The 10,882-nt window shown below is 47.2% G+C and overlaps 1 pseudogene; it reads left to right on the top strand.

Annotated features, from left to right (window-relative positions):
* The window catches only part of LOC105994209, a 55,892-nt pseudogene that overhangs the window by 38,938 nt on the left and 6,072 nt on the right, over window positions 1-10,882 (top strand).

The following is a 10,882-nucleotide window of genomic DNA, read 5'->3' as shown; positions in this document are numbered from 1 at the left end:
ATTGGGGGGAGGGGGGAGGCTGGGAAGGGATGTGAAGGGTAAACAAAGGAGGAGGCTGCAATGCTTGTTAAGAAATGTACGCATTATCCTGCCCATGTAATTGTAACCCCTCTGTACAGTATGTTCACAAATAAAATAAAATTAAATTTAAAAAAAATTTAAAAAAATTAAAAATAATTAAAATAAAAGCAAGAAGGTGGTCAACATAGAAGTAGCTTTTAAGCATGCTCTTACCTGAAACTTGGTCAGAGCCAAAGTTACTGCCAACGTTATAAGAATCCTCTGTGCTTTGTTCTTGGCTTGCTGGGACCTTAAGAAACCCCTAAGAGCAAACTGGAATAGCAAGTAAGCAATTATTTTGGTAATACTAATTTTTCCACTTTGAGGCAAATGTTAAGAACAATTTTACTTTTAAACTTTATATCCAAAAATCCATTCCTATTTTTAAGCTTCTTATTAATCTCTTTTATTGTTTTTTATTTTAGTTTTTAGTTACATGAAAAAAATCCCTTAAAATCTTGAGGCCAAGTGTCACTTATAGTCTCTTGGCTGCTTGTTTTAAAACAGATACACATTAAAACTTTTAAACTCAAATGACAATTTTTCCTTAATTCAAGAATTACAATCATCATCACTGTACCAAGAAGTTAAACTTAACACATTTATGACTTTTAAAAACATATCCTAATTGTAGAACATCATTGAAAGCATGTCATATTATACAAATACATTTTTTAACCCTCTTTTTAAGTCCAAGGGTAGTTTTAGCAATACTAAGCAAATGATCACATCACTAATTTTTACCATCATGTTTTTAGTATTTATCTGTAAAGAAACAGGACAGAACAAAGCTGGGCCTCTTGGCCCCTCCTGTGTAATGGCCACGCAACTAATCTCACTCTTTAGGGTAAGATGAAATGTGTTTGTGCCAGGTCTTTTACCATGTGTGGACTCCTCCCATGACCCGTCCCACCATGTAGGACCAGCTGAACTGCCTTTTTGTCTGTTTACCCCTTACCACTAAAGATAGGTCTTTTGTTGGCTTTTAAGTTTTTTCCTTTTTTTATCTCTTGGTTTTTGAATGAAAATACACAGTTTTAGACAGACAGAACAGGGAATGACTTTGACAGTGTTAAACAAATTTTTATTTTAAACTTTTAATATTTAACCCCACATTTTAGGCAAGAGAACTAAATTCCAAAGAGCCAATGCATTTTTGTTAAGCCAGATAACTTGATTACACTGCAAACAGCCTTATGCATTTTAAAATACCAGATTTTTAAATTTTCTAAGTTAAAGAATCCTTAAAAAGTCATTTAAAACAATGGGAAAATTCTTAAAAATTTTTGGTAATGTCCAAACCTCATAACGTTTTGAATTTTAAACTTAAACTTACCAAATTGTTACAGCATGCTGATAATATTTATCTTGAATATGTTCACAAACAGATACTAAACGCACACGGATCTTAAAGCAAAAAAAAAAATCAAAATCAGTTGGATGTACATTTAAAACTGGTATCAATTCTAAAACAGAACTAGACAAGACAACAACCAAAGGCTGAGTTGGGGGCTAATGGGCCCCCAGTTTATCCCTACCTCAGAAAACATAACAGAAAACACACTGTAGTAAACAAGACAGACAAATGGCCACAAAGAGAAAATCAAGTCTCATTGAATGGCGCGACATCTCACCACCATTCACAAGTGGGACTCAAATCCACGTACCAGGGGACTCGAACCCCCTTTACTCACCTCTAGAGGATTTTTCTTTTAGATTCCTGCAAACTTTGACCCAGGGGCCTTCCAAGGTGGAGAATTCCCAGTCCTCTTGGGGCAAGGGAAAAAAGTCCCTAGCGGCCATCCACTCAGACTGACAGGTTCTCCCCCATACTCAGACCCCCTGGACCAAGGACCGAGGCTAAGATCTTACTGGTGTCACTTGCAGGTTGTCAGTGGCAGTTTTATCCAGCTGCAATTCTCCCTGCTGTCCCTTTTAAGTTATTGTTTGATCCTCCAGGTTTTTCACCCCCCCATAACTCCCCTACTTCTGGATCCAGAGAGGGTGGAGGAGGTGGCAGTGAAAGGTAGAAAGGGGAGTCAGTTTAAAGTATAAGTAACAAAGAAGGAGCTAGAGAGAAACAGATATTGAGGGGGTGTTAGCCAGCCTCTTCCAGGCTTTCGCATAAGGATGAATCTGAGAGAAGAAACATTCCAAGAATTCCAAAATACATACACACAAAAATTGAGACAAAACACATTTACAACATGCGCATTGTAGACTGTCAGACAGAAAGTACCAGACTACGGAAGGGCCCAAATATCCACACTAGTGGATAGTTTACCCTGATGGGGATCCGGGGGACGTCTCCCACCGGCCCAGTTGGCTGTCTTATAGCGCGTCCGCCAAGACTCTTGCCAACCCCAATACAGAACCTGCAGGCTACACAGATACCAGACAATTACAAAGCAGCAATTTTTTAACTTACAGGCCATTTGCAACATAGTGGCCCTGAATCCTTTTTCCCTTTTTCCATTTTTTTTTGCTAAGTTTCTAAACTAATGGTTTCTTCCTCTGGGAACCAGGGGCATACTTCCTCAATAAAGCAAAAGAAACTGTCTAACTGACTCTGTCCAACTTTCACTCCTCGAACTTGAAGCATGCCCTTAAGAGCCTGCACATATAACATTGCAGCTGTTACCTTGACCCATAATTTCTTACTCCCAACTATACTATCACCTGCTCTCTTTTTCCAGATGCGTCCTCTTACCTTAGCGGGGCTCTCAGCCTTGATGCCAGGTTTTCAGGTCCCAGTTCAGGCGTGACTTCCCGGGGACTGCCAGCAATGAAAGGGCATCCTGAATTAAGGGGCGAGGACGGAAAAAAAAAACCATAATACAAAGGATGGGGTCGGGAGGTCTGCAGCTCAAGACTGCAACACCGTTTATTTTTAACTTTCCCTAATATATACAATTAGAAGTCAAGAGGTAACATAGGTTACAATAGTCCAGAAAAACAAGGAAAATTTCAGTAGAAACAGAGTGCAGTAAAAACAGGACAAGCTCAACTGGTAGAAAGTAAAACAAACTCTGCAGACATAGCAAAGCAATCCCAGGCACCTGGTCTTTTTCAAGAAAGCCAGCTCCTTGTATGTGCCTTCAAGTGAGCACCAGGGGCAAGATGACCTTTAAACTTTACTGTCATCTCCCAACACCTTGTGGGCCTCCTCCCACGAGCTCTCGCCCTCAGACCTCGAAGTCCACTTCATGCTGCTGGTGAAACGGCTGGTGAGAGGCAACTGGTTCACCTCCCGCACATCTGCCTGAGGCCTCCTCTCCATCTGCTACCCGGGAGTGTCCACTGCTGTGAAGGCAGAGCTCCACCAGTGAGTCCCAGCTCCCCTGCCACCACCTGCCCCATCACCCCTGCCCTGTTCCCTCGGGACAGCTCACCTGCTGGGCCTCAGTGGCAGGCCCACCCCCGACAGGTGTGTAAATGCACACCTGCTGCTCCCTTGAGCTGTCCTGGCTGAAGGCCCCCCTCTTCCTCTTCCTCCTATCCTGGGTGAAGCCTCCTATGCCTGGGCAACAAGCATGGTGCCCAAGGGTCCACCCCCTCTGATCTCTCCTGGCTCCGAGTTCATCCTTCCTTCATATTGAGCATAGTCACCAGGTGCTGTTGTGAATGAAGCCAAGTCAGTAGCTCGCTGTGAGCTCTGACCAGGAGATGTGCAGTGGGTTAGCAGGAGTCGGGAGTCTGGCCACCGCATGGCAAGGACACACGGGACAGGAAACAATGTGGTAGCACAGAACTGAGGGTGCTCAGGAAGAAAGGAGGAGACAGAGATGGAGAGAGATGTTCTGAATGTGTGAACTCTCCAAAAGTAACGAGTCCAGGCAGGGCTGCATGTCAGCATGACAACGGGAGGCTGTGCTTCCAGTGGACTGCAGGGGTGCGTGGGGTGCAGAGCCTTACCTTGTGCTGAAAAGCTTAGGGACAGTGCCTACGCCCAGAGTTCAAGCCCCACAGCCGACAAAAAAAAAAAGAGGAAAAGAGCGTGGAGCATTGCTGAGCGCTGTGGGAGTGAGGAAGCATGGGGCGTGGATTGTCTTGGATTTGGATCTTGCTCAAGACAGTTGTGAGGTGGGTGAAGAGTGGGGTGCCCCTGGGGAGCTGGTGCTGAGATGGGGTAGGGTACGGCAGGGAAAGACTGCGTCCCTTCAGAAGGCAGGGAGCTGGTGGAGGACACGTGCTGCCCCTAGTGAGGAGGATAAGTCCACATCCACGCTCTCCAAGGTGACACAGACAGGGAAGAACTCAGGGGATGGGAACATCAGGGGTCAAGGGAGGACCAGGTGTGTGTGATGTTAATGATGACACCAGACAGCTCACCAAGGAGACTCCAGCATGCATGTGCTGGGTGAAAAGACTTTGGGCTGGATTAAGGGCATGGGGCATGGAGGGAATCTGGCTAAAGCGAGTGTGGGGGGAGGGAGTGCAGAGATGGCAGGGTCTGTGGTTCAAGCCTTTCTGTGGTGGGGTGGTTGTGGGAACTTCAGGATCGGGAGGAGGCACCTGGCTCAGAGCCCAAAGTCAACTCAACACCTGGCATAGTCCCTGGATGGCTCCTTGAGGCAAGTTTGCCATCTGCTTGTTTCCTTTTCTGTGCAGGTCCCAGGACTTGAACTCTGGGCCTGGGGCATGTCCCTGACCTATTGTGTTCAGATCTGGTGACTGTCCCAAGGGCATCAGTGCTACTTCTGGCTTGCTATCACCCTGCAACTCATTTCTGAGAACAAAAGGGTGGAGGTGGAGAGCCCTGGACCGTAGGACCCTGCCTGTCGTTCAGCACAGCAGTCCTGACCTCCACCCCAGAGGCTGTGGTAAGGTGACCTCATAACAAGGGACATGAGGACCACTGCAGGAAATGTCACAATAGCCAAGCAAGGGACTTTCTCAAGGAGTCTTCGTGTTGCAAAAATAACTTTACATTAAAATATGTGCTTTTCAAAAGTATACTTAATGTCCATGTTGAATTAGCAGAGAGTCTAGGGATATGTAACATAGACCACAAAGGAAAAGAAACCGATGTGAAAATAAATTATGTGTAAGAAATAAACATGGACAAGACTAAGGGAGTAACTGTCAGGAAGGAGCCTTGATGTTTGTGGTCAGTGCTAACGAGCAGGACTCCCTTCCTTCCTTCCTTGCTTTCTTCTTTCCTTCCTTCCTTCCTCTTTGCTTCCTTCTCCTCCTTCCTTCTTTCCTTCATTCCTACCTACCTTCCTTTGTTTATTTCTTCCTTCCTTCTTTGCTGGCTTTCCCTCTCTCTCCTCTGTCTGTCTCTGTCTATCTGTTTATCTGTGTCCCTCATTCTCTCTTTCCTCCTTTGTGCCAATCGTGGGGCTTGAACTCTGGCCTCTCTTCTACCCCTGGGATTATTTTGCTCAAAGATAGCGCCATATCACTTCAGCCAGAGCACCACGTCCATCTTTTTTTTCTTTTAGTGGTTTATTGGAGACAAGAGTCTCAGAGAGTTTTCTGCCCAGACTCGTTTTGAACTGTGATCCTTATACCCCGTCTCCTCAGGAAATCAGAACACAGCCATCAAACACCACCACCCAGCTGCTATTTTCTTTCCAACTACTTTCTTCTCCAGAACAGAAAGGGTTTTAAGAATGATTTGCTTCATTGCATAGGGAATTATTAAAGAAAGAAAGAAAAAAATCAAAAGACTCACAATAGAATTAGGAAAACATGTTAGGTGATTTTAACCAGTTTATCTTAAACTTGACACCACCAACACGTAATGGGGCAGATTCTCTGGAAGAAGTTGACATGATCTAATAAGCATAATTTCAAATTCTAACACTTACACTTTCATATAATTTTATGGGCCAGCAAAAAGAGACAGATGAACACACACACAGATATATAGCACACAAATGCGCAAGTGTGGACATGTGTGCACAATTCTATCTCTCAGCAGATGACTTTTCTCTAGGTGTGGAGATTGTTGAATGGCCAAGCAAAGTTCAGCACAGATGGAAGCTTGGTGGTCCTCAGGGGAGGACCTCTTTCTTCTTTGTGCAGGTGAAGAGGACACTGCAGGGAGTGGAGTGTGTGCTCATGAGTAGGAAAGGGCTGAGGGCTGGGAAACAGCCCATAGCAAATGCTGCCATATGGTGCAGCACAAGGCTCGGGTTGTAAATCACAGACAAGCAAGTCTGACAGATGAAGGACACCGTATAAAAGGAGACAAAGGCACTCACCAGGAGGAGGATGTTTATGATGGCTCTGGACTCGAGAGAGGCTCTGGTGGAGACACTGGTCCTCTGGATGTGTCGCATTTTCTGCTTGTGTCTGTACAGGACAAAAAGCATGGAAGTGCTGGCCCAGAGCATGAGCCCCAGACACAGAACATCAGGCACCGAGAGTATGGCCATGTGCAGCACAGCAGCAGCTGGATTGTGACGCACGGAAGAACAGTATCCATAGGACTTTAAGCTCGTCATGTTGTCATGTGCTTTGGGTCCTGTCATGTACATAAGAAACATAATGGTCACCAGGAGGGAGACCCCATAGCTGAGGTAGACGGTGGAGACAATGTGCTTGTGGGCTCTCCCCTTCAGCCTTGCCCAGCTGTAGTCCCCCTGGCTGATGCTGACAGCAAGGAAAAGGCTCAGGGAGCAAGTGCTACCCATCGACACCCCCCTGCTCACTTGGTAAAGATAGAAGGCCATTTTGTACCCCACATCATTTAAGAAAATTCTCCTGCCCCAGGCACCATGGTTTGGGGAACACCCCTACACAGAAGACTCAGGAAGTTGGCCACAATTAATTGCCTAAGAATCAAGTCTGTGGGTCTCATCCTGTTCCCCATGCAGGAAAGGAATAGATAATGGGAGAGAAGAGACAAATTACCCACAAACCCAACCACAGTCTGGGCTAAGAGGATCACCCCCATAGACACATGGGTATCTCCCATCCTCTCTGTTCCTTGAGTCTCATCCAGAGGCTCTGGCCTCGGAAACTGAAGCCTGCACAGTTCCAAGGGAACTCAACATTCTCCATCCAGCATTCAGACCACCAGAAATAATTTCCTAATGTATCTCATGTATTAGGAAAAATCCAATTCTATTCAACCTTTGAGAAGAAGAAGATGGCATGTTCATGGAAATGGGTGCGCCTGGAAAAATGGCATTATGGGAAGGTGAGTCAGGTTCTGAGATGAAGGCGACTACAATTCTCCTGTGTAGAATAAGACCTAAGATACTAAACAAGCAAGGCCCTAGTGGTTCAAGCCTGTAATCCTAGCTACTCAGGGGCTGAGACCTTGGATTTCCAATTGAAGGCCAGCCTAGAGAAGGAAAGTCTGTAAGACTCTTCTCTCCAGTTAAGCACCAGCAAACTGGAAGTAGACCTGTGGCTCAAAGTGGTAGAGGCCTAGGCTTGAGCAAAAAGGGCTCAAGGAACATGGGTAAGACTCAAGTTCAAGCTCTCTGACTGACTAAAAAAGAAACTTGGAACATGGGTGACATGTTCCCACTTGCACTTATACCTCAATACAGTGGCTGTGGGCATGGGTCCTAGGTGTCACCCTTTCCTCAACTCGGAGTCAACTCGGGTGAAGGGATAGGTGGACAACAGAGAACGAGAGGGGCAATTTTAGGTTCAAATGCCTTTCTAGAGTTGCTGCTGTGAACACATCGTCCCCAAGCCTTGAACAATCGGGATTCCTTCTCACTTGTCATAAACCAGGACCGACTCTGTTAGGAAGAAGAAGTGAGGAACCAACCGAGCTTGGGAGTGGGGAGCTTAGAACCCCAGTTCTTTTCACTGTCCTAGGCCATTCCTATCCTTCTCTGTGGCTTTGTCATGCATCCAGGATCAATCCAGAATCCCTGCTCCTAAGGTGATAACTTACTCAGAGTGGGGAACCTGGGGTCTCTCCTGCATGCTGCGCCTTTCCAGTGGCAGTGAACACAAGTGCTCGCCTCTTCTCTCAGGATGTGCGTGGCAAGGCGGGTCATTTCTGAGATGCACATGGGCACATCAGAGCTGCAGAGGGCTCCTTAGATAGGGGTCCAAGAGGGCGGCAGCTGAGGTCGTCTCCCACGGGAGTGGTGATTTTCCCTTCACCTGTGTTGGCAAGCCATATTGTCAGTAAACTTTTTCTTTTCCCCCATGTGACAATTATCAAGACACTTTTCACTTTCATGTGGGTGCTTCTCCAGGGGACAGGGGTGTGGTGCAGTCACTTACCTCTCCTGGATCCCAGTAGGCTGGCAGGAGACACTAAGGACTGAAGACAGATGACTGCAAACAACCTCAGCGGTGTGTAAGCCATGTGTTCCCAAAGTTTCTTATCCAAAGTGTCCCTTCCTATTCTTTTTCCAGTTCTGAGACTTGAACTCAGGGCTTGGGCACTGTTCTTGAGCTGCTTTTGCTCAAGGCTAGCACTCTACCATTGGTGCCACAGCACCATTTCTGGCTTTTTCTATGTGTGTGCTGCTGAGGAATTGAACCCAGGGCTTCATGCATGGTAGGCAAGCACTCTACCACTTAGCCACCTTCCCAGCCCACCTCATCTCAGTCTCCTTTTTTTTATCATCTTATATGCTGTTAGAAAACAAAAATGGAACCCTGTACTGATGCACTCTCAGGAGCCTGATATTAGAGAATTAAGGTTCAAAGCTGGCCTGGTGAAGAAAGAACATGAGATTCTTATCTCCAATTCTTATCTCTACTCTCTGGTGGTAGAGTGCCAGTCTGGAATAAAATTGCAAAGCGATAGCATCGAGGCCCAGAGTTCAAACCCCTGGACTGGCGCAAAAGAAAGAAAGAAAATAGAATGAGACATTTCTGTACAGGAGCTTCTTTAGCCATTTTTTTCTTAAAGTGTTTTCATCCCTAGAGACCCCATTTGGAGATTAGAAGTAAGCATTTCATGCATATTCCTGAAAGCAGGATGATCTCTTTTCATGCCTGGTTGTTTCTGAGGAGGTAGCTTCATTCTCTAAATCACTACCCATTTTCATTGTTATCAGTGGTGATTTTAAAGCAGGAATTTGTCAGTGTGCTTTGGAGAGGATCAGCAATGACTCCTCACCCTGGGTTTCTGGTCTACCTCATTGCATGTGACTCCATTCCTCACCAGGACCCTTCTGGTCTAGCTGAAAATTCCTCTGCAGTGTTCTTGTCTGTTTCAAGAACATGCATTTTCCTTTCTGTGTCTGACTTCTTGCATTTTCCACAGTGATCTGTAGTTCTAGAGATGTGGCAGCAAATGACAAGTTTTCCTTCTTGTTCCTGGCCTAGTCGTACTTTGTGATGGAAATAGGCTACATCTACTTTTTTTGTGAAACATTTTTTCTTAAACAGCAAAACAAAAATGCAACACAATTTTAAATATTTGTAAAATTAGGTCACAAAAGGGATGCAGACACGTGGGGCTCAGAGCCCCAAGAGACGTTAGGTCCCTTCTTTGGACTTGCTGCCTGGGAGCTTCTCCAGTTGCATATGGCAGGTGTTGTGTCCTTTGGGAAAAGGTGGTGCTGTCCAGATAGAAAAGCAGAAGCCTCAGCCTCATGCCAGCAAAACATGCAGAATTGGTTTTGTAAGCGATTACTGCAGCATGATCGTGGGGTAGAGCAAAATGCCAGGCTGGCATCTTAAAGGACAACAGTGTAGTGTCAGGGTTCTGGAGGTGGTGCTCTGAGCCCTGGGTGCTGTGCTTCTTGTGGTGAGTCCTAGGTCAGAAAGGAAGAATCCCAGAGATCGCCGGTGTCCTGACCTGCCCAGCCCAGCCCTGAGGCCTGAGACTGTGGCTGGGCTTGGCACTGTCTTTGGGTGGGAGCCAGGCACAATGGCTGGTGGTTGGGGGCAGGCTGTTGGGAGGGGACAGCTTGCAAAGTCTCCAGGAGGCAGTAGCTGAACCAAGTCTGAACACATAGAAAAGGATTTTTGGCAGAGAACAGTGCTGAGAGTATAAGCTGTATCTGAACAAGAAATCTGCTTGCCACAGTGTTGCACAGGATGGGACTCGGTCTCCCCTCCCTGAGGGGTGTAGAATGGCCCTGTCACTCAGAGCTCCCCCACCCATCCTCAGTTCCTATCTTGTTCTCTGTGCTGGCCATATGGGAAAACTGTGGGTACTGACAGCAAGTTGGTGCATCTTGGGACCGGGATCCCAGGGTGCCGGGGTCCCAGGGTGGGCTGTGATGGGAATGCCCTGCCCCTACAGACACCATCTACGCTGAGGATGAGGTCCTTCTAGCCCTGGCTGAGCAGCTGGGAACCTTTACTGGCCTGGTGGGGAGCCAGAGTAAATGCACTGCCTGCTGGTGAGTGATATGCGGGGTCCTCGCTCCCATCCCCAGAGCAGAGACAGGAGCCATGGAGCAGGGTTGGTAGGGGGACTGGGTGCTGTCCAGGGGGATGGCCTCAGGGCTGGAGGACTGAGCAGAGCATCAGTGCCACCCAACTCTCCCCCACCCCTGCAGCCCCCACTGGAGTCGCTGGCCATTGTGGAGGAGACGGTGGTGCGGGACAAGTCGGTGGAGTCCTTGCGTGCCATCTCCCAAGAGCACTTGCCCTCTAACCTCGAAGCCCATTTTGTGTCCCTGGTGGAACGGATGGTGGGGGGCGACTGGTTCACCTCCCACACCTTGGCCTGCAGCCTCTTCTCCGTCTGCTACCTGTGAGTGTCCAGCGCTGTGAAAGCAGAGCTCTACCAGTGAGTCCGGGGCTCCCTTGCCACCGCCTGCCCTACTGCCCCTATCCTGTCCCCTCGGGTCAGCTCACCTGCTGGGCCTCAGTGGCAGTCCCCTCCCCCTCCCATGTGAGTGTGAATGAACAGTAATCCTACCTGCTGCTCCCT

Source organism: Dipodomys ordii, unplaced genomic scaffold, assembly GCF_000151885.1.
Source record: "Dipodomys ordii isolate 6190 unplaced genomic scaffold, Dord_2.0 Scaffold105, whole genome shotgun sequence".
Lineage (NCBI taxonomy): Eukaryota > Metazoa > Chordata > Mammalia > Rodentia > Heteromyidae > Dipodomys > Dipodomys ordii.
This window is presented reverse-complemented; position numbering and strand designations above follow the sequence as displayed.